Source organism: Petaurus breviceps, unplaced genomic scaffold (genome assembly GCF_028583685.1).
Source record: "Petaurus breviceps papuanus isolate PSGF00001 unplaced genomic scaffold, PetGlider_PUasm1.0 37, whole genome shotgun sequence".
NCBI lineage: Eukaryota > Metazoa > Chordata > Mammalia > Diprotodontia > Petauridae > Petaurus > Petaurus breviceps.
In genome coordinates this window covers 70,405,019-70,425,097 of record NW_027186296.1, presented here as the reverse complement: position 1 = coordinate 70,425,097, position 20,079 = coordinate 70,405,019, and the positions used below count along the sequence as shown (strand labels likewise).

The window sequence follows — 20,079 nt, the reverse complement described above, 5'->3', positions numbered from 1 at the left end:
GGGAAAGGGGAAAAAAATCATGACCTTTAAATCTCACCACCAAACAGCCAAATAAGTGAGGACTATGGGTGGCATGTGATCTACTAAGACTAAAGAATAGTTTTTATCTGCAACGGAAAATCTCTCTGCAAGTATTTTTAACTAGTCTGTGAGGATCGGGAATGGCATATGTACTTGTGGGACACTGAACCACTTTACCTAGGGGAGCTGTGGGGTCTCATTTTCCTGACATCTTAGAGGGGGTACAAAGATATTTCTGGGGGATAGGTTAAGTTCTATTCTGTCCAGAAGCAGGGGGTCGAACTCCAGCTTAGGCATTCCTCCTCTAGAGGGGAAAATTAGTGGTGGAATGGAAAATGTGAGAAGGCCACTGCTTTCCAACTATATAATCGAACACTTGCTAACTATGCTCCTTTAGCTCTCTGGCCCTCAGTTTTTTCTTCTGTAAAATGGGAATGATAATGCTCACTACCTTAGCTCACAGTCATCAAAAAAGATAATCTGTGCAAAGTTCTTTGGAAACACAAAATGCACAGAATATTACTTATCTGCTAGTTTCTTTGTCTTGAACTTTTTTCCTTTCTTTTTTTTTAACTTCTTTTTTCATGATTTTAAAGCTTTGGTCTCAGACTGAAATATTAGTTACATTTCTGTTTTATTTCTCAGAATGTCAGGGTCATTTGGCACTCCTGTGACAGATACTATAACCAAACCTCTTGCCAACACTCACATTTGCATTGTCCCAGGGTGGCTGTAGAGTTAAGAGCATTTGGGGGCTGGGAAAGGAATGTCCCTGATGTACGGCTGCAGCCTGGTTCTAATTTTAGCACCAACAGAGCATTTCACTTCCTGGAGGTATCCGATTGCTGGTGCTCTCCTGCTTGTTACACTGGGCTGATATCACACATGTGGGAAAAATTAAAGGCACAAGAATTGCAAAACTGAGTCACACCCATGGTCTATCTAGCCCAGGATTCTATCTCTGACAGTGGCAGCAAGAGAAATCATCGCTGGTCTCCATGATGTCAATCTCAAAAGGTTAGAAATGTGCCCCAAATATGTGTACTTTCCCTTATTAAGGGTCTATCATTCATGGATTTTTTTTTCTAAATCTTTAATAAATCTATTTATATTTCTGTCCTGTGTCACCTTTTTAGGCAATAGAAACTCTCATGATTTTCAGCTCATTGGGGAACTCAAGAGAGAAATCTTGTTTGTGGTAAGGTCTGAGTAGGATTATGAGGTGAGCAAAAGCCCCCATTCCACTAGAGTAAGAATTTCAAACTCCCCTATAGGTTGTTGGGAAATTGAAAGATCTTGTTTCTTCTTCCTGATGCCCATTGAGATGGGACTGCTCTGTAACATCCCAGTAGATCAGCAGGGAAAGGGAGAAAGTGATTAATTTCTAGCACTACACAGCTGTGATTGGACACTACTATTCCAAATATGGAACTTGTCTAATCTTTGGATTCTGAGATTCATTAAAGCAGCTACGGTGAAATGTGGGAAGAGAAGTAGCATAGAAGTCAGTGGATTTGAACCCTGATTCTCCTACTTTCCACGTATGCCAGTCAGTCAATAAACATTTATTAAATGTCTATTATGTTCCAAGCACTATACTAATTGCAAGTGATACAAAAAGAGGTGAAAGATAGAACCCTCAAAGAACTCCTGCACTAATAAGGGAGACAATAAGCAAATAAATATGTACAAACAAGATATATATTCAAAATAAATAGGAAATAAATAAGAGAAGGAAAACACTACAGTTAAGAGGAGTTAGGAAAGGCTTCCTATAGAAAACAGGATTTTAGTTGGGAATTAAAGGAAACTATCAAGTGGAAATGAGGAGGGAGAGCATTGGGGGGAGGGGTCATCAAATCTGGCTTCAGATATTAGCTGTGTGACCCTGGGCAAGTCACTTAACCCTGTTTGCCTCAGTTTCCTCATCTGTAAAATTAGTCAAGAAAAGGAAATGGCAAATCATTCTGGGCTCTTTCCCAAGAAAATCCCAAATGGTATCACAAAGAGTCAGGTATGACTGAACAACAACATGTGGGACAGCCAGAGAAAATGCCCAGAGGTGAGAGATTAAAAACTACTTGGTGAGGAGTACGGTGTAAAAAAACTGGAAAATTGGGAGATAGGTAGATTATGAAGGGCTTTGAATGCCAAACAGAAGATTTTGTATTTGATCCTAAAGTCTGTTTGTTTACTGGTTAATTTTTGTATTGTGAGTCACACACAGCAGGCACTCAATAATTATTGGATAATTTGTTAGAAGCATTCCTAAAAATCCAAGTAAAGGTCTAATAGTTACTCCTATGTATTCCTATTAGCTCCTTTTAATGGATAAATTGGGAATAAATCACTCATACACCTTGGCTAGTGGTTAACTGTAAATTTGACCCAAGGTTCACATATTTACCAAAATAATCTTGTACAGTTCTGACCATGTCACCTTCTTGCTCAAAAACCATCAGTGATTTCCTTAAACTGTCATTAAGGGTCCTTCAAAATTTGACTTCAACCTATCTTTCTAGACATTTCATATTACATTCATTCATGCATTCTATAAGGCAGCAATTCAACTGTACTGCACTCTCCGCAGTACTTACTGTCCTCAGTTCATTCCTGTAAACCTTTCTCCAGCCTGACAAAGCCCTCTCTTCCCACCCCTACCAGATACAAACCTTCTCTTCCTTAAAAATTCCTTTTATGTGTCATTATTCATGAAGCCATGCTTGAGCCTCCGGCTAAAAGTGGTCCCTCCTGAAGTTCTCTTTTCCCATTATTGTCCCCTATCTTGTATTATACTTACCTATATACATATTCCATCTTCTCCTCATAGACTGTAACCTCCTTGAAGGCAGGGACTATGTCATTTTTCATCTCTGGGCAGCTTTTCATCTCACTGCACTTAAGTAAAGCATTTAAAAAGATTTGCTCAATTGTTGAAAGGATCAAGTGCTTAAAAGTGACTTATTCATTTAGATTTCACTTCTCAGGGTCTCAGTTTCTAAAGCTGTAAAAGAGGGAATTAGATTAGAAGAGCTCTAAACTGCCTTTCAGCTCATCCTCTGACAGGATGAAATCAGGGCTTCTGCAAGATTTTGCTGGTAAGCAATATTTTTTACTACCAAAAGTCCTTAGTCTTCAAGGGCTGTAAACTTTAACATCTGACTCCTTCTTTTCCCTCTTCCTTCTTCCTCCATCTTGTTCCTCCTACCCTTGGCTTTCTCCTTTCCCTTTCTCAGTCCTGCTCTCAGCTATCATGTGAAGGCTTCAAAAGGCAAAGTAGTCTTCTTTATGAAAAATTTAAATATCTTACCAGTCTGCAATATTTTTTGGTTTAGAAAGAACTGGGTTCAAAGACCTTTAAAGTCTCTTCTGGTTCTAAAATCAAATGATCCTATCTTTCTAATGGTACTCATTCTGGCAGCTTCTTAGCTGCATGGTTAAAAAAGAATGAGATATATCTACAAGCATAGATTATTGGATCTGGAAATGACCGTGGAGATTAATTAGTCCAGGCCCTCAGAAGCCAAAAGATGGGACATGATTTGACCCAAGGTCAAGCTCACACAACTAATGAATGGAAAATTCTGAATTCAAACACAGAATTCTTATATCTCAGCCCTGAGTTCTTTCCATGCCACCATGAATAATTAAGCCAAAGCTGTAAAATAAATAAATAACAGGCTGAATAAATAATGGCATTCCTGCATTTAATTTTTAGGCTGAAATCCTATATGTATAGTCTTTCCTTTTATATTTAGCTCTTCCTGATTATATTTTGGTTTTTAACAGAAAGAGAGAGACATAAGGAGCTTACAATTTGTCTTATTGTTTGTTGCTTTATTAGTTCAATCATGAAGTCCTTCCTTCCAGTAACTTCTTTGCATTTGCTTTAATGAAAGTGGGGGGGGGGAAGAAAGCTTTGTTTAAATATGGAATGAGACCAGATATAAGTGGCTCAGTGGATAGTGGTCCTGCCTGGCTTTTAAAGGGACAGGGAAAAGACATGTGCCCATCTTTTCAAGGCTGACATGCTCAGATTAAAGGGAGGAATTTCCTTGTGAAGTTAATTCACAGACATCTCCACATCTGCTCAGTGTTCTCCATATGGACAGGCTACATATACCACAAGCTTGCATTTAATACATAGGCACAAGAAGGCAGTAAAGCTAAGCGCTATTCTGAGTATACCAAGAAAAAAAAATGTTTCTGCCTTATCCTGGGGACCCATACAGTCACATCCTCTCTATACTCAACTTTGCTGAAGAAGTACCTGGACCATATTTGGACCTGAAGAACTCAAGAGATGACCAAAATTCAATCTAGAGATGATATATAAGCAAGACTTATCACCGCTGGGCTTCCAGAACCCTCCCCGCTACATCGCCAGAAAAATAACAAACATTTACATAGGTTTTGTGATTGGCTATTATATCACCTGATCCTCCTAACAGCCAGTGAGGAAGGTGCTATTATACTGATTTTTCAGATGAGGAAACTTGAGATTGAGAGAGGTAAAGCAGTTTGACCAGTGTCCCACAGCTGGTGAGTGTCAGAAGCAGCTTTTGGGGTAAAATCTTCCTCACTACAAATAAAGCATTTTATCCACTATCCCATCTATCTACTACTGATTGGTGACTGAGTGAGGGCTAACTTACCTAGCCTTCTATATCAAACTGTCCTCAGAGCAGACCATGTTTCACTTCCAGCTAGCCATATTTAATCTGCCCAGCTACATGTTTATAACTCCCAGAACCAGCAACCCTTTGCTCTGACTCCAGTAATAAAAATTAATAGCATCATTGGTTATGGAAAGAACATACTGACTAACTGGATTAGTTCACCATCCCTGTGACCCCTAGAAAAAAAAACTCCCAGGGTGGCCAGGTGGCTCAGAGAGTAAGAGCACCGGCCCCAGTGTCGGGATGACCTGGGGATTGAATCCGGACTCAGATACTTAGCACCACACCCAGAAATAACTGGCCGTGTAACTTTGAGCAAGTTACTTAACCCCAATTGCTTTAAAAAAAAATAAAAAAAACTCCCTTCCCTGGCTACCACTCCCCTATATGTTTCCCCCCCCAATAGAATTCAAATTTTTGCTTTTTTATTTGTATTCTTGACCACATTACTAATTATTTGTAGAACATTTCCGCTAGAAAGGAATTACAACATTAGCTAACACAACCCCTTCATTTTGCAGATGAGGAAACTGAGGCCCATAGAGGTAAAGTAAGTTGGCCAAAATCTCACAAAAGTCCAAAGAAATAGCCAAGTCTATAAAATATGGAGGGATGGGGGAGCAGCTAGATAGTACCACAGACAGAATGCTGGGCCTATAGTCAGGAAGACTCATCTCCCTGAGTTCAAATCTGGCCTCAAACATTTACTAGCTGTGTGACCCTGGATAAGTCACTTTACCCTATTTCCCTCTATTTATCTTAGTTACAGAATGAGCTAGAGCAGGAAATGACAAATAACACTAGTATCTTTGACAAGAAAACCCTAAATGGGGTCTTGAAGAGTTTAACATGACTAAAACAGCTGGATGACAAAAGACAACAAACCTGAATTCCAGGGTTGTTTAATTTTTTTAATTATATATGACATTGTGTGAATACTACTCACATTTCTTTGGAACACTTCATATTCTATATGTTTTGCAGTTTTTCTTCAGGGCAGTTTGGGTATGTAAGGTGGCATCATGAACTAAGGCATGGAGAAAAATAATTCACCAAAGAAGTTATACAGCTAAGCAAGATTCAGGACTCCCATTCCCAATCCAGTTGTTTTTGACCCATATTAACTGCTAGGATGGGAGTAAGGGTCATCTGTAAGAGGATGGACCTCAGTTTTCTCCTCTGTAAAATGGAGGCATTAAAAACCCCTTAAGTCAGGGATTCTTAACCTTTTTTGTTCCAAGGACCCCTTTGTTAGACTGATGAAGGATATGGTCCCCTTTTCAGAATCACATTCTCCAAGTCACAGGAGGTGAGAAGGTGGGGAAGAAATGACCCCCACATTTTTGCCTTCATGATAATAGACTAGCCTCATCTCTTTTTGACTTTTGAGTACCCCCAGGGTACTCCTGGACTCCAAGTTCCAGCAACTTGTTTCCTATAGCAATCAGTTCTCCCAGGTTATGGGTCCTTGATGGGGTTATCCCATCCAGAACTGCAAGCTCAGGATTAATCAAAACCAAATTAGAAAACACCAGGTGAAGAGGTTTTGAAGACCATGATGGGGATGAAAGACTCTCTGTTGCCCATTATCGATGAAATAATAATTAGCCACCTGATGACCAAGGATCAAGATTTCCTGATGCTGAGATTATCAATCAATCAATAGTCATTAAGTACCTACAATATGCCAGATCCTGATAAAACAAAGAAAAAATGAAAAGAGTCCCTTTGAATATCCTACAGTCCAGTCAATGGAGATATGTACACACATATGTGTGTGTGTGTGTATATATATATATATATATATATGTGTGTGTGTGTGTGTGTGTCAAACACAAAATAGATGCATGGGGATGGCTAAGTGGCGAAGTGAATAGAGCACCGGCCCAGGAGTCAGGAGGACCTGAGTTCAAATCCAGCCTCAGACACTTAACACAAATACTAGCCATGTGACCTTGAACAAGTCACTTAATCCCAATTACCCTCCAAAAAAGCAAAAAGAAAATTGATGCAAGATAACTGGGAAAGTGTAGAGCACTGGGGCATAGGGGCAGAAATTAAGGGAGAGAGTGCATTCTAGGACTGGAGGATAGTACATATAGGCACCAAGAGAGGAGGTGAAGTGCTGTAAATGAGGAACAAGTAAGAAGAGCACTGGACTGGACTGCAGTGTGCCAAAAACGCAGAGTTGATCTTAGAAGTATTGAGAAGGCACTGGAACTTATTAAGTAGTGGCATAGTCAGGCATGTATTTTAGGAAAATCACGATGACAGCTGTGTGGAGGATGGTTTGGAATCAGGAAAGAAAAAGGCAGGAAGACTGAATAGAAGGCTATTGAAATAGTTCAGGCAAAAGGGGATGCAGGCCTGTGCCAGGGTGGTAGCTATGTGAATGGAGAGAAGAGTGTGTCCAAGAGAGCCTGTGGAACTAGAAATGGTAAATTATGGCAATTTATTGAACATGAGGACCAAATGAGAGCAACAAATTGAGTATGACACCAACATTGCAAATCTTAAAGACCAGAAAGATGGTGGTAGCCTTGACAGAAATAGGGAAGTTCAAAAGAGAGGTGACTTTGGGGGGAAATTTTGAGTTTGAAGCACTTATGGGACATTGAGCTCAAAATGTTCAATATAAAGTTCATGATGCAGGAGTGAAGTTCAGAAAAGAGACTAGGAGTGGAGTTATAGAACTGGGAGTCATTAGCATAGAAAAATAATTAAACCCATATGAGCTGATGAGGTCACCAAGAGAGAGCATACTTCTTTAAAGAACCGTTATATTACTTGCATATTCAATCCATATTCTTCCATTATTTATAAATTAGGTTTAGAATTTACTCCAACAGACTGAAAGTTTGCGACCAACCTCAAAATAACCCCTAAAATAGGCTTTTAATTCAGCTCTCACATTTTACAGCTAAGGAAACTGAGATCCAGAGAAGGGATGCTGGTTAATGACTGAGCTAGGACAAGACCTTCAGTCTGCTAACTCCTACTCCAGGGCTCTCTGTTTTGTTGCAACTTGACTTTTTTACATTGACCATCATCTCACGTGGAACCCAGCTCAAGTTCAGGCTCATAGACAGTAAGCATGTTACAAGAGAATTGCAAAAAGTGTCAGTTTTGGAATCTGAAATCCTGAACTCAAATCCTAGTTACTTATTATTTGTGTCATCTTGGACAAGACACTTTATGTCTCTAGATGTGTTTCCTTCATATAATATTAGAATGGTCGTCTAAGCTCAGGGATTCTTAATCTTTTTTGTGCTATGAATGCCTTTGCCAGTCTAGTGAAGCCTATGAATGTTTTTTTAATGCATTAAATAAAATATATAGCATTATAAAGGATACCAACTATATTAAAATACATTTATCAAAACATTGAGAGGAAAAAACAGGTTCACAGACTCTGGATTAAGAACCACTGGCACCCAGCAATACCACTTTAGGGCTGTATCCTAAAGAGATCATAAAAATGGGAAAAGGAACCACATGTACAAAAATATTTATAGCAGCTCTTTTTGTGGTGGCCAAGAACTGGAAATTGAGGGGAATGGCTGAACAAGTTGTGGTATATGAAAGTAATGGAATACTATTGTGCTCGAAGAAATGATGAACAGGCGGACTTCAGAAAATCCTGGAAAGATTTACATGAACTGATGATTGAAGTGAGCAGAACCAGGAAAACATTATACACAGTAACAGCCACAGTGTGCACTGACTGACTTTGATAGACTTAGCCCTTCTCAGCAATGCAAGGACTTAAAACAATTCCAAAAAACTCATGATGGAAAATACCATCAATATCCAGAGAAAGAACTATGGAGTCTGAATGCAGAGCAAAGCAGACTATTTTCTTTTTTTGTTATGTTTTGTTTTGCTTTTTTCTTTCTCATGGTTCCTCCCATTCCTCCTGATTCTTCTATACAACATGACTAATGTGAAAATATTTTTAATAGGAATGTATTTGTAGAGCCTATATCAGATTGCATGCCATTTTGGGGAGGGGGGAAAGAAGAGAGGGGAAAAAATTTAAAACTTATGAAAGGAAATGTTGAAAACTAAAAATAAATTAATTAACTTAAAAAAAAAAAGAACCACTGGCCTAGATGATCTGTGAGGACCCTTTCAGCTCTGAATCTGTGATCCTTTCAAGTAAGCACATCTCTAAGAGCAAGTCATTCCTCAAAGTCAGCTCCATCCCAAATCTCAGGAGGATGCAAAGCAGCCAGAGTGTTACTCTATCTGTTTGTAATTCCTTAGGATGGGAGCATGCTCGGTGGAAGCAGGATACTGGGGCTGACTGCGGCTCAGTTCAGTGTCTGTTAAGGAAGTGAGCCCCACCTCTGCTAACACGGGCCAAACACCCTTGGTAAACAGGCTGGTGGGCAGAGCTTTTCACAATTAGCTGCTACTCTGTGCAATGTTGGCTGGCCAGGCCCCAAAACTGAAACCAAATCCTCCTCCTCCTCCTCCTCCCTCTGTTTTGTTTAGAAACTATTTTTATTTTGATACAATAATACCCTCTAACAACACCCATCCTGACAGAGAAGAGATGACTGGCTCTCACAGCTATTTGCAGTCATATGCTTTCAAACCTGGAAACTAAAGGATAACTGTGTCTCAACTTCCTAAAATGATGTCAACCTTGAGCCCTACATTTGAGTTACTCCCTAACGTCTGCTGTTTCCTCTAGAGGAGGATGTCACCGCTTTCTTTGAGTTTGCAAAGCTTTCTTCACTGTGAGGGAGAGAGGGCAAGAATGATTTCCCCTGTTCTACAGAAGAGCAAACTCAGGCTCAGGGAGGGAGGATAATTCAGCCAAGGTCACACAGCTATGACTTAAGTACTTGCTAGAGTCAGGACCTACTTATTTACTGGACCTCAGATTCTTCCTAGCCAGGTCACCCTGGGCAAGCACTTTGCACAAGCTACTCCTCAAGCCTTAAATGGACATGTTACTCAGTTCCATAACATGGAATCCCTAAATCCCTTCAAGGCTCAGGTCAAGCCCCACCTTCTACGGGAGGCCTTTCCTCATCACACACACACACACACACACACACACACACACTTAAATTAAATTGCTCTCTGTATGACTTTGAGCAGGTTAGGGCCTTAATTTTCTCATCTGTAAAATGAAAGGGTATGGGCATGTAGGTGGCCCAGTGAATAAATCCTCGGCCCTGGAGTCAGTAGTACCCGAGTTTGGTTCAGGCCTCAGACACTTAACACCCACAGAAAAAAACTAGCCATATAACCTTGGGCAAGTTACTTAACCCCAACTGCCCTCCAAAAGGCAAAAAAAAACAAAGATAGATAGAGGGTAGGACTATATTACCTCTGAGGTCCTTTTCAAAACTTATGCTCCTATGAAACTGAATTATCATTCAAGAGAAACAATTGTTTATTCTGTTCTTAGCTATGCAAAGGAACTTGAGTAGGTAGCTTAAGCATTATGACTGGGGAATACCTTCCCACATATAAAGGGAGTCTTTTGTTGGAATTTATTTCCATTTCCTCTTGAGCATCTCTTCAATAAGAGCTTACATTTATTTGGCTACTTAGAGATATTGTTTCATTTGATGCTTACAAAAACCCTATGAGATCGGTGTTATTATTCCCATTTGAGCCAGATGAGGAATTTGGAATCTAAGAAATTAATTTATTTGCCCAGGATCACACAGCTTGTAAATGTCTGAGGCAGGATTATGAACTAAGGTCTTCCCCTTTCCAAATCTAACTCTCTATCCCCTATGACATGATGGCTTACAATGAAAGCAGAAAACAACTTATAAGGGGCGTTGTGATTGCCAAAGCAACTGACATATTTCATTTTGTAACCTCACTGGGCAGGGACAGCATCTAACTCCACAGCTTATTACTTATCTGAGAAATAGCAATAATACTGATTGGTCAATTATTGTTGCGGTTATTTTATAGTCTATTTCTGAGTAGATCAAAGTGTTTCAAATATATATAGGTATATACACAAATGCAAATATATATGCGTTACATATATGTGTCTGCATATAGACACACATATATGTAAATGTACTGTGTGTATACATATGTGCATACACGTGTGCATACACAAGCTATGTGACCCTGGGTAAGTCACTTAACTTCAGTAATTCCAGAAAACTCATTTCAAAGAATTATAATTAATTAAATATTATTATATAATTAAATAGAAATAGAATAAATATATACTATAAAATAAATACAAATATAGTTAAATATTTTAAAATATTGACAAATCTTCCAAATATCTCTCTGATGTAATACTAAGCATAGCTTAGTAGACGAGAAAGTGCTAAGAGAATGGTAGAATTGGACATGAATCTCAGACATCATCTCTTCCAGTTGTTTCCCCCTTTTTTTTTTGGCTTTTTGGAGGGCAGTTGGGGTTAAGTGACTTGCCCAAAGTCACGAGGCTAGTAAGTATGTCAAGTGTCTGAGGCTGGATTTGAACTCAGGTCCTCCTGACTCCAGGGCCCGTGCACTTTGCCACCTAGCTGCCCCTCCCCTTGTATCTTAAGGATGGGAAAACTGAGACCAAGAGACAAAAAGAGTAGGATCCAGGTTTTCTATTCTGTCCATTTCTCTCTCTACTAGACCATCTAAATTTAGGTGCCTGTAGTTTCAATATTCTCATATTCTGTCACCTTCCCAAGAAGATAATTGCAGTGTTTGGCCACTTGAAATCAACAGTAATTCTACACTTTAGTGAGCTTTTTGAGCTGGCTTCAGCAGTCTCACTGCAATGAGGATCAGCTACATACCACATCCCAAGACCTTGTTTGAACACCAGCACATGTATAGTTTCCCATTCTTGTCTTCTTGCCTTTCATTTGTGATGTTGTGAACTATTTTTAAAGAGGCCCAATGAAGTTCATCCTTTTTGCATTAACTCAGGTCTCTGCCCCACAGAGAGTGTGAATGTCTGATATTGGAAGCAAAGATTTAGTAGCCAAGTCCAACCAGACAAATGGAAGCTTGCAAATATTAGGGATGCAGCAAATTTTTGTTGAGTTGAATTGAATATAATGGAAACTCAGAGATATTCTCAATAATACTTTTAACCATGCTTGCTTTAAAAAAGTAGCAATTTATTTTTAAGTGACTAAGCAGAATTAACCACTAATTAATCACCAGCACTCTGAACAACTAAATGTTGTTTACTTCAATAAATTAAGAATCTGTGATTTCGTTGTGTGGATGTGCCTCTTTAAGGCAACCAATGAAACAAGGAAAAATAGAAGAGGATCTTCCTTCCTGTGTGGCATCCCATTGCTTCTGTGGTGGTGGTAGTGGTGGCAGAAAAGAAATTGGGCAGAGGATCCTAAGAATCACACCATTTTTGTAAGCAGTGACTTAACTCTAAGTGTTCTGTCTAGGAGATCCTTATCCAGTGACCAACAAGCAGACATTCTACTGGAGAAATGAAAATCGGTGATCTTGACATTCTCATTATAAATAAAACCAGAAGGCAAAGTGAATTTGCAACTAAATGGAAAAAATAGTTCCCAGGTTCTCTTTGAAGAGACAAATAAAGGGGTTGGAGGCATTGATTTCATTATGCATTCAAAGAGAACAAAAAAAAAAACCTCATTTCATAAGCATTTGGTCATCTCATGGTGTAGTGCTTATGACAGGCATTTGAAAAAATGTCATGAAAATAAATGCAGCTTATACACTAACAGTTGTTGCCGAGAATAAAGAAATAAAGGAGTAGTTTATAGGCAACTGCTTGACTGAGGCCTCAGTGCTGGTGATCTACACCAGGACTAGTGATCTATACCAGTCCCTGAATTGTAAACATTGAAATTTGCCTCAATCGAGCTCTGGAGAATCCTATCTTCTCTATAGGGGAAGTGAGCTCCTAATTCTTATATTTATGGGCTCAGGAACCCCACTAGGTAAAATTCCCAATTATAGTAATGGTTAGGGATCAAAATCTAAGAGCTTTGTCAGAAAGAGAGAAAGTGCACAAAGGTACCCCACACATGAATCAGGAATAGAAGAGGCCATTTATTCCAACACAGAAAAGGGTCTGCTAAAAATAAAAGAATTACAGCATGTACTATAGAATGATTAGAACAGAGTTTAGCAGCTTACTAATATCTACTATTGTCATCTGCTGGGAGCCTTAGTTAAACTTTATCAAGGCATAACACAATTTGCAATTCTGTTAATTAAACACTTTATATTTTACCTCTTGCACTGGTATTATCCAAACAAGCGATTACAACTGATCTCTTCCAGTGACTTCTCTCCTAGCAGTGGACAAACTATGTAATGTAGGGGGTTCTCCCTCCTATCAGTCACTGCAACCTTGAAGGTACAAGGTCAGGATGACATACTTAGGCTCATGGATGGGTAAACCTATGAGCTATACTTCCATTCAGCTTCAACGTCCTTTTGCCTTCTAATTTCTTTATAATGAGAATCTCAAGATAAATACAATTCAGTTCCTCAGTTTCCCCACTATTTTCCTCTCTTTCAAATGGTATTTGAAATAATAGATATTACTACTAGTGAGACAGAGAAGCCCAATCTGCTTTACTCACACAGAAAAGGGTTCTCCTTTCCTTCAATTAATCCCCAGCATGCTTCCTGCTTAATCTTATCAGCTCTTAGCAGCAAAACCTGTCTTCTCCCCCTCCCTCCAACTCAGCATGGGGACTATGCATGATCAGAGTCCTCAGTCAACTTCTCTTCCAGTGTCCCTTCTCCACTTCTGTTCTCCACAGCCCTGTCTCCAAGGTCATGCCTCCTGCTGTGAAGTCATTCACCTCTACCTCATAATAAGAAACCCCAAACCCACATTTGTATCAGATAGAATGCACATAGCTGTTACACAATAGTCCCATAGTCCCAAAATATTTCTTTGATGAAGAGTGTCATAGCAATAAATTCCAAAGTCCTGAAAGCAGTCATATTCAAATTTCTGGGAAACATTGCACTGAAGTCATCTTTCCATGAGTAAGTAGCCTTGCCTCTGAACAGCTTTCAAACAATTCCCCTGAGGGAACTTTATCTGAGGGGCTGTATTTCTCTCAGGTCCTCCAGACTGTCTCATGCTGTTCAAATGGGTGTCCTTTTTATCTTTCTTTCAACAAATAGTCATCCACACAAGAGAGAGGTAGTGTATTACATATTCATACACCATGAAATAATTTAGAAGACCCTTACACCAGCAAATTGTATTGTGACCTCTTGTGACAGAGAGACATGGGGCAAGCATCATGTAGGATGGTAGGCTTGGATAGGTTGCTGTCTCTTTCCTTGGGGGAATCTCATATTAAGAAGATCACAGATCTGTCAAATCAAAATAAGATTATTCCTTCATTCCAACAATATAAGTTGTTACACTTTGTGACTCAGTGTATTTAAGAATCACTATGGTCAAAAAATTAATTCCCCGGGGGAGGCTAGGGAGGCGCCGGCCCTGGAGTCAGGAAGACCTGAGTTCAAATGTGACCTCAGACACTTAACACAAAAACTAGCCGTGTGACCTTGGGCAAGTCACTTAACTCCAATTTCCCTACCTTCCCCCCTCCAAAAAGCAAAAATTAAAAAAAAGGGAATATATAGAATTAATTATTTTTTTACCTTTGGTTATCTCAGGCAAAGGTTCAACTAGGCCTACATGAGACAAATGTATTTTCTCCCGATTAATCAACTTAATTCAGAGCTAGTATATATAAAATAGCATTTTTTATCATAAAATCAGAGAATTTAATGCTGGAAGGGACCTTGACTTCTGGTTTTACAGATGAAGAAATGATGCCAGGTAGGCAAAATTATTGATCCAAGCTCACATGGGTAGTAAATAGCCAAGTCTGTATTCAATCCCTTTTACTTTAAAACCAGAAGACTTTCCAGGATACAGAAAGAAGGCAAAGTTGCTCAATTTTCATTTTGTTTCTGTTTTCTCTGACAAGAAAAATGACATTTGGACATGAACATATAGAACAAAGAGGGCAAATATCTAAGATAAATAAGGATATGGTAAGGGAACAAGGGAGAGACAGTTATGTAGTGGACAGTAGTCTGGCCTGTGGACTCAGGAAGAGATGCATTCAGGTCTTGTCTCTGACATTTACTAGCTATGTGACTGTGAGAAAGTCAATTAAACTCCCAGGGTCTCAGGAAGCTCTTAAACACTACGCTGCAGAAAAGTTGATCATCTACATTGGTGGAGGAAGTTCCCACACTGGAAGTTCTCTGCACTAATGAAATTACAGATACAGACCAAAAAAGAGAAACAGAGAGTACCTTAATGTCTTTAAGTTCAAGCCGCTAGAACAAGATTAATTAAATCCTCAGACACTGAAAGAACTGACAGATTTGGTTAGTGTCACTTATCTATAATCTCTGAAAGTTCATAAAGATGGAAGAAATACCATAGGATTAGAGGAGCATAAATGTCCTGCGTTCACCCTCAAAAAGGAGAAAATATATTCTATAAACTATAGTCCAATCATCTAGATTTCAATTTCTAGCAAAATTCTAGGACATATTATGAAAGAGATGTTTAGAGGCGAAGCTAAGTGGTGCAGTGAATAGAGCAACAGCCTTGGAGTCAGGAATACCTGAGTTCAAATCTGGCCTCAGACATTTGACACACTTACTAAATGTGTGACCTTGGGCAAGTCACTTAACCCCAATTGCCTTGCCTTCCCCCTTCCAAAAAAAAAGGAAAGGAAAGGAAAAAAGCAATGGTTAGAAAGGGAAAGAGTAATCACAGAGAATGAACGTGGCATCATTCAGAACAGATTAAGACTTAGTTCCTTTTTTGCAGAATCACTAAACTGGGAGGATAAGAAAATACAATGGATATATTTTACCTATATTTTACCAAAAGGTCTTATAAAACCTTGTGTTATTCTTGAGTAAAAGATGAAGAGATATTAAGTGGATTTAGAACTAGTTGAATGACTATCCCCAAAAATAAGTCTTAATGGTTCAATGCCGATATGAATAGAGGTCTCCAGTGGAGTATCTCAGGGATCTGTCCTTAACCTGGTGATGTGTAACATTTTTAGCAATGATTTGGATAAAGGTACAAGTGTCAACACTATCCAGTTTTCAGGTATCGCAAAAGTAAGGGGCATAGCCAGTGCAATGGACAATAGCCAGGATTCAAGAGATCTTGGCATTGGGCCAGATCAAATGAGATGAAATTTAATGGGATGAATGCAAAGTCTTACCCAGGTATTCAAACAATCAGCTACAGGAGTACAAGATGAAGGAAGTATTGCTAGAGAGCAAGTGATCTGAAAAATGAAATATCTAATGGTTTTATGGAACTGCAAATTCAGCATGAGTCAATGGTGAGAAATGGAAGACCAGAAATTTAATATGATTTTAGGGCTGCCTTAAGAGAGTCATAGCTTCTGGAAATAAAAAGAGAATAGTCTTATTAAAGAGAGGATAGCCAGATCACACCTGAAATTTTTTTTTCCATTCTATTAAGATTACCAATAAATTGGAGAAGGACCAGAGGAGAGTAGCCAGGATGACAAAGGTCCTAAGTTCATGCCACTTGAGACCTGGCTGAAGAAAATGGGGGGGGGGGCATTAGCATGGAAAAACAGAACACCCATAGGGACCTGAGAGTTGTTCTCAACTACATGAAAAAGAGGGGCAGCTAGGTGGCTGGGTGGATAGTAGCAAAAGCCTAGAGTCAGGAAAATTTGGATTCAAATCAATCCAATCGTAGGCACTTACTGTGTCACCCTATGCAAATCCCTTAACCCAATTTGCCTCAGTTTCCTCATCTGTAAAATGAACTGGAGCAAATGACAAACCATTTCATTATCTTTTCCAAGAAAACACCAAATGGGGTCACAGAGTCTGAAAGGACTGAATAATAACAAGACATCAAAAAGAGATAAACTTGTTCTCCATGGGCCCTAAGGGCAAAACTAGAAGCAGCAGGTAAAAATTCCAAAGAGATAAATTTAGACTTGATATCAAGAAAAACTTACTAATTATTAGAGCTATCCAAAAAAGGAACAGACTGTCTCATAGGGTAACATGAGACAGCTAGGTGGCATGGTAGATAGAGCATTGGACCTGGAGTCAGGAAGACCTGAGTTCAAATCCAACTTCAGATACTTACTAGCTGTGTAACCCTGGACAAGTCACTTAACTTCACATACTTCAGTTTCCTCATTTGTAAGATGGCAATAAAAATAGTACTTATAACCCAGGGTTGTCATGAGGATAAAATGAGGTAATATTTGTAAAGCACTTTGCAGGCATAAAAGAGCTATATGAACACTACCTCTTATTAATATTTTAAGTTCTTCAAAGGAAGTCTCAGTGTCTACCTTTTTAGTATGATCAGGGTTGTACTAGAACCAGCTCCTACCTCAGAAATTAGCAAGCAATACAAATCAAAGCATGGTTTATTTTTTTTTCTAGACTTAAGTGATGGAAAAAAAATATTATTAATGTAGATTAAATTTAAAAGCATGGCTTCGTTTAAGTCCCAACTAAATTCCCAAATTCATGGGAGGAAGGAAGCTTTTCCCAATTCCTCTTAATTCTAATGCCTTCAAAGCCCTTCATAGTTTAGCCCCCTTCTACCTTTCCAATCTTCTTACACCCTACCTCCCAACATGCACACTTTAATCCAGTGATAGAGGTCTCCAGACAGTTCTAGGAATAAGACACCCTTATCTCTCAGCTCCAGACATTTTTTTCTGACTCTCCCCCCTGCCTGGAATGCTCTCTCTCCTATGTTCTGACTACTAACCTACCAGACTACTTTTAAGTTCCAACTAAAATCCCACCATCTACAGGAAGCCTCCCCTAACTAATCTTAACTCCAGTGATTCTCTCTGTTTATTTCCTGTTTATCCTATTATATCGTTTACATGTTGTCTCCCCCATTAGATTGTAAACACCTTGACGGCAGGGACTACCTTTTTCCTCTGTTTGTATCCCTGGGTGTTAAGCCCAGTACATGGCACATAGTAGGCACTTTATAAATGTTCATGGGGGCTGCTGGGTGGTGCAGTGAATAGAGCACTGGCCCTGGAGTCAGGAGGACCCGAGTTCAAATCTGGCCTCAGACATTTAACATTTACTAGCCGTGTGACCTTGGGCAAGTCACTTAACCCCAAATGTCCTGCCTTCTCCCCTCCAAAAAGAAAAAAAAAATTAAATGTTCATCATTTGATCTATTACCTTGCCTCCCTTAATTATTTCCTGTTTATCCTGTATATAGCTTGAAGTGTATATACCTGTTTGCATGTCATCTCCTTCATTATATTGTGGGCTCTTTAAGGACAGGGACTATCTTTTGCCCCTTTTTGTATCCCCAGACCATAGGATAGTACCTGGCACATAGTAGGCATTTAATAAATGATGATTGATCGATTTTTATGCATAGAATTTTTTTTCAGAGATCTATTTTACTAGACATTTACCAGCACACCACTGGATGATGTAGTGAGGATTCTTTCTCAGTTATTGGTTGGATTAAATGGCTTCTGAGCTCCTTTACAACTCCAAAATTCTGTGACTAACCCATGCTGTCTCCCAAACATAATTTCTAATGGAATTAGCTTCATATTTTCTTTGACTTTTATGAGATAACTTCAAAATCCTATCCAATAGGACACACTGATATTCAAACCTATGGGAGTTCTACCTCACTCTCCTTTTACTGCCTTCCTCAAGCTACCCACTAGCATCCTTGAACTTGGGCTCACAAATGTCCTGATAGCACTTCTGGGTTTCCTGAAAAGAAAATTTTCTCTCCTGGCCCCTTTGTCCTCATCTGAACTCTCTCCAGCAACTTGCTGTCAAGGCTGGTGGTGGATTACAACATCCCCATATGTGGTACAAGAGTGTGATTCTTTTTCACCAGAAGAGCCCCAACCTTGTGGATTTGCTTTGGAACTGAAAAACCATAATGAAAAACACTCATTTCTTTGACAAGATGACTCCAGCTGACCCAAAGCTCAAATTCTTTATGAAAGAATAACTTACTCTTGTACTTTCCACCCATCTGAGAGCAAGAGCAAAGATGACATTTTAATATTTCTTGGGATTTCACTCTAATTACATGATGCACCTCCCTTAGGATTCTCTATATCCAATAGTCAAAAAGCAGAAATGAGCTGTTCTCCTCTAAGACATGGGGGGAAACACTGTAAAGGTAAAAGAGTGTAAGAGCGAAACAGTGAATTGAAGACATGGAATGGAGCAGCCTCTCCCACCGTTTTATGAGTGAGGAAAGATACCAGAGGGATTAAAGAATTTGCTCAAGGTCACTCAAGGTCATTCCCTGGTCAGTAGCAGAGCAGCCTTTAGTTTTAATTGAAAAGCAGCAAGAGTCATTGAAAGAGAGCTGTAGTGGGAATTAAGAGGCCTGAATTCTAGAACTGTGTCTGCCACAAATTTGCTGTCTTACTTTGGCCAAGTCCTTTAAATAATAATAAAAACTAACATTCATATAACATACACTGGTTCCAGACACTGTGCTAAGCATTTTACAATTATTATCTCATTTGATCCCCACAACAACCCTGGTAGGAAGGTGTTATTATTAACATTTACAGATGAGGAAAGTGAGGCAAGCTGAGGTTAAGTGATTTGCTCAGGGTCATACAGCTAATAAGCACTTGAGATCAGATTTGAACTCATGTCTCCAGAGTGAGCACTCTATACACTGTTCCACATAGCTGCCCCATTTAAAGTCTCTGTCGCTCAGTTTCCCTGCTTGAAAATGAGAGAGTTAGCCAAGATGATCTCTGAGATTCCTTTAGGCCTTAATATTTTAGGATTATCTGAATTCTCAGGGTATCAATGTCTGCTTCTATGGTGGACATTGGGTAACCTCAAAAGTCTTTTCCAATGCTAATTTTCCCAGTCATAAAACTATATTTTAAAAGAAACTGGGATGATAAGAAATATATAGTTATACAGCAATTTGCAATTTGTGGTGCATTTTCTTCACCATGGCCCCAGGACAACTAACAGCTACCTCCAATTTAAAAGTGAGGAAACTGAAGTTTAAACAGGTTCAATTCCTTACTCAAGGTCACACATTGTATCAGAGCTAAGACACAAACCTAGGCCCTCAGACTCAAAGGTTAGGGTTCTTATTGCCATACCAATCACTTTATTTATTTGCTTATTTACTTGTTTTTGTATCTTTTATTTGGTTGCTTGTTTTTTATTGCTATGGGTCTAGACGTGATTTCATCAGTATAGAGAACTCCTTGCATGCAAATTCCTTCCACAGATGCAGATTAGCAATGGGCTGTGTATCTAAGACAAGACTTCAACCCAAATATCCTTGACTCTAAAGCCAACTCTCTCTCTCTCTCTCTCTCTCTCTCTCTCTCTC

At 39.1% G+C, this 20,079-nt stretch overlaps 1 long non-coding RNA gene across 1 annotated transcript in view; it reads left to right on the top strand.

Annotated features, from left to right (window-relative positions):
* The first annotated feature begins 889 nt into the window (after positions 1-889).
* LOC138168610 (uncharacterized) overlaps positions 890-20,079 on the top strand; it is a 38,734-nt gene continuing 19,544 nt past the window's right edge. The window contains exons 1-2 of the long non-coding RNA XR_011170156.1: positions 890-1,038; positions 1,158-1,243. This is a non-coding gene — a long non-coding RNA (uncharacterized lncRNA). The remainder of the gene's footprint in view (positions 1,039-1,157; positions 1,244-20,079) is intronic.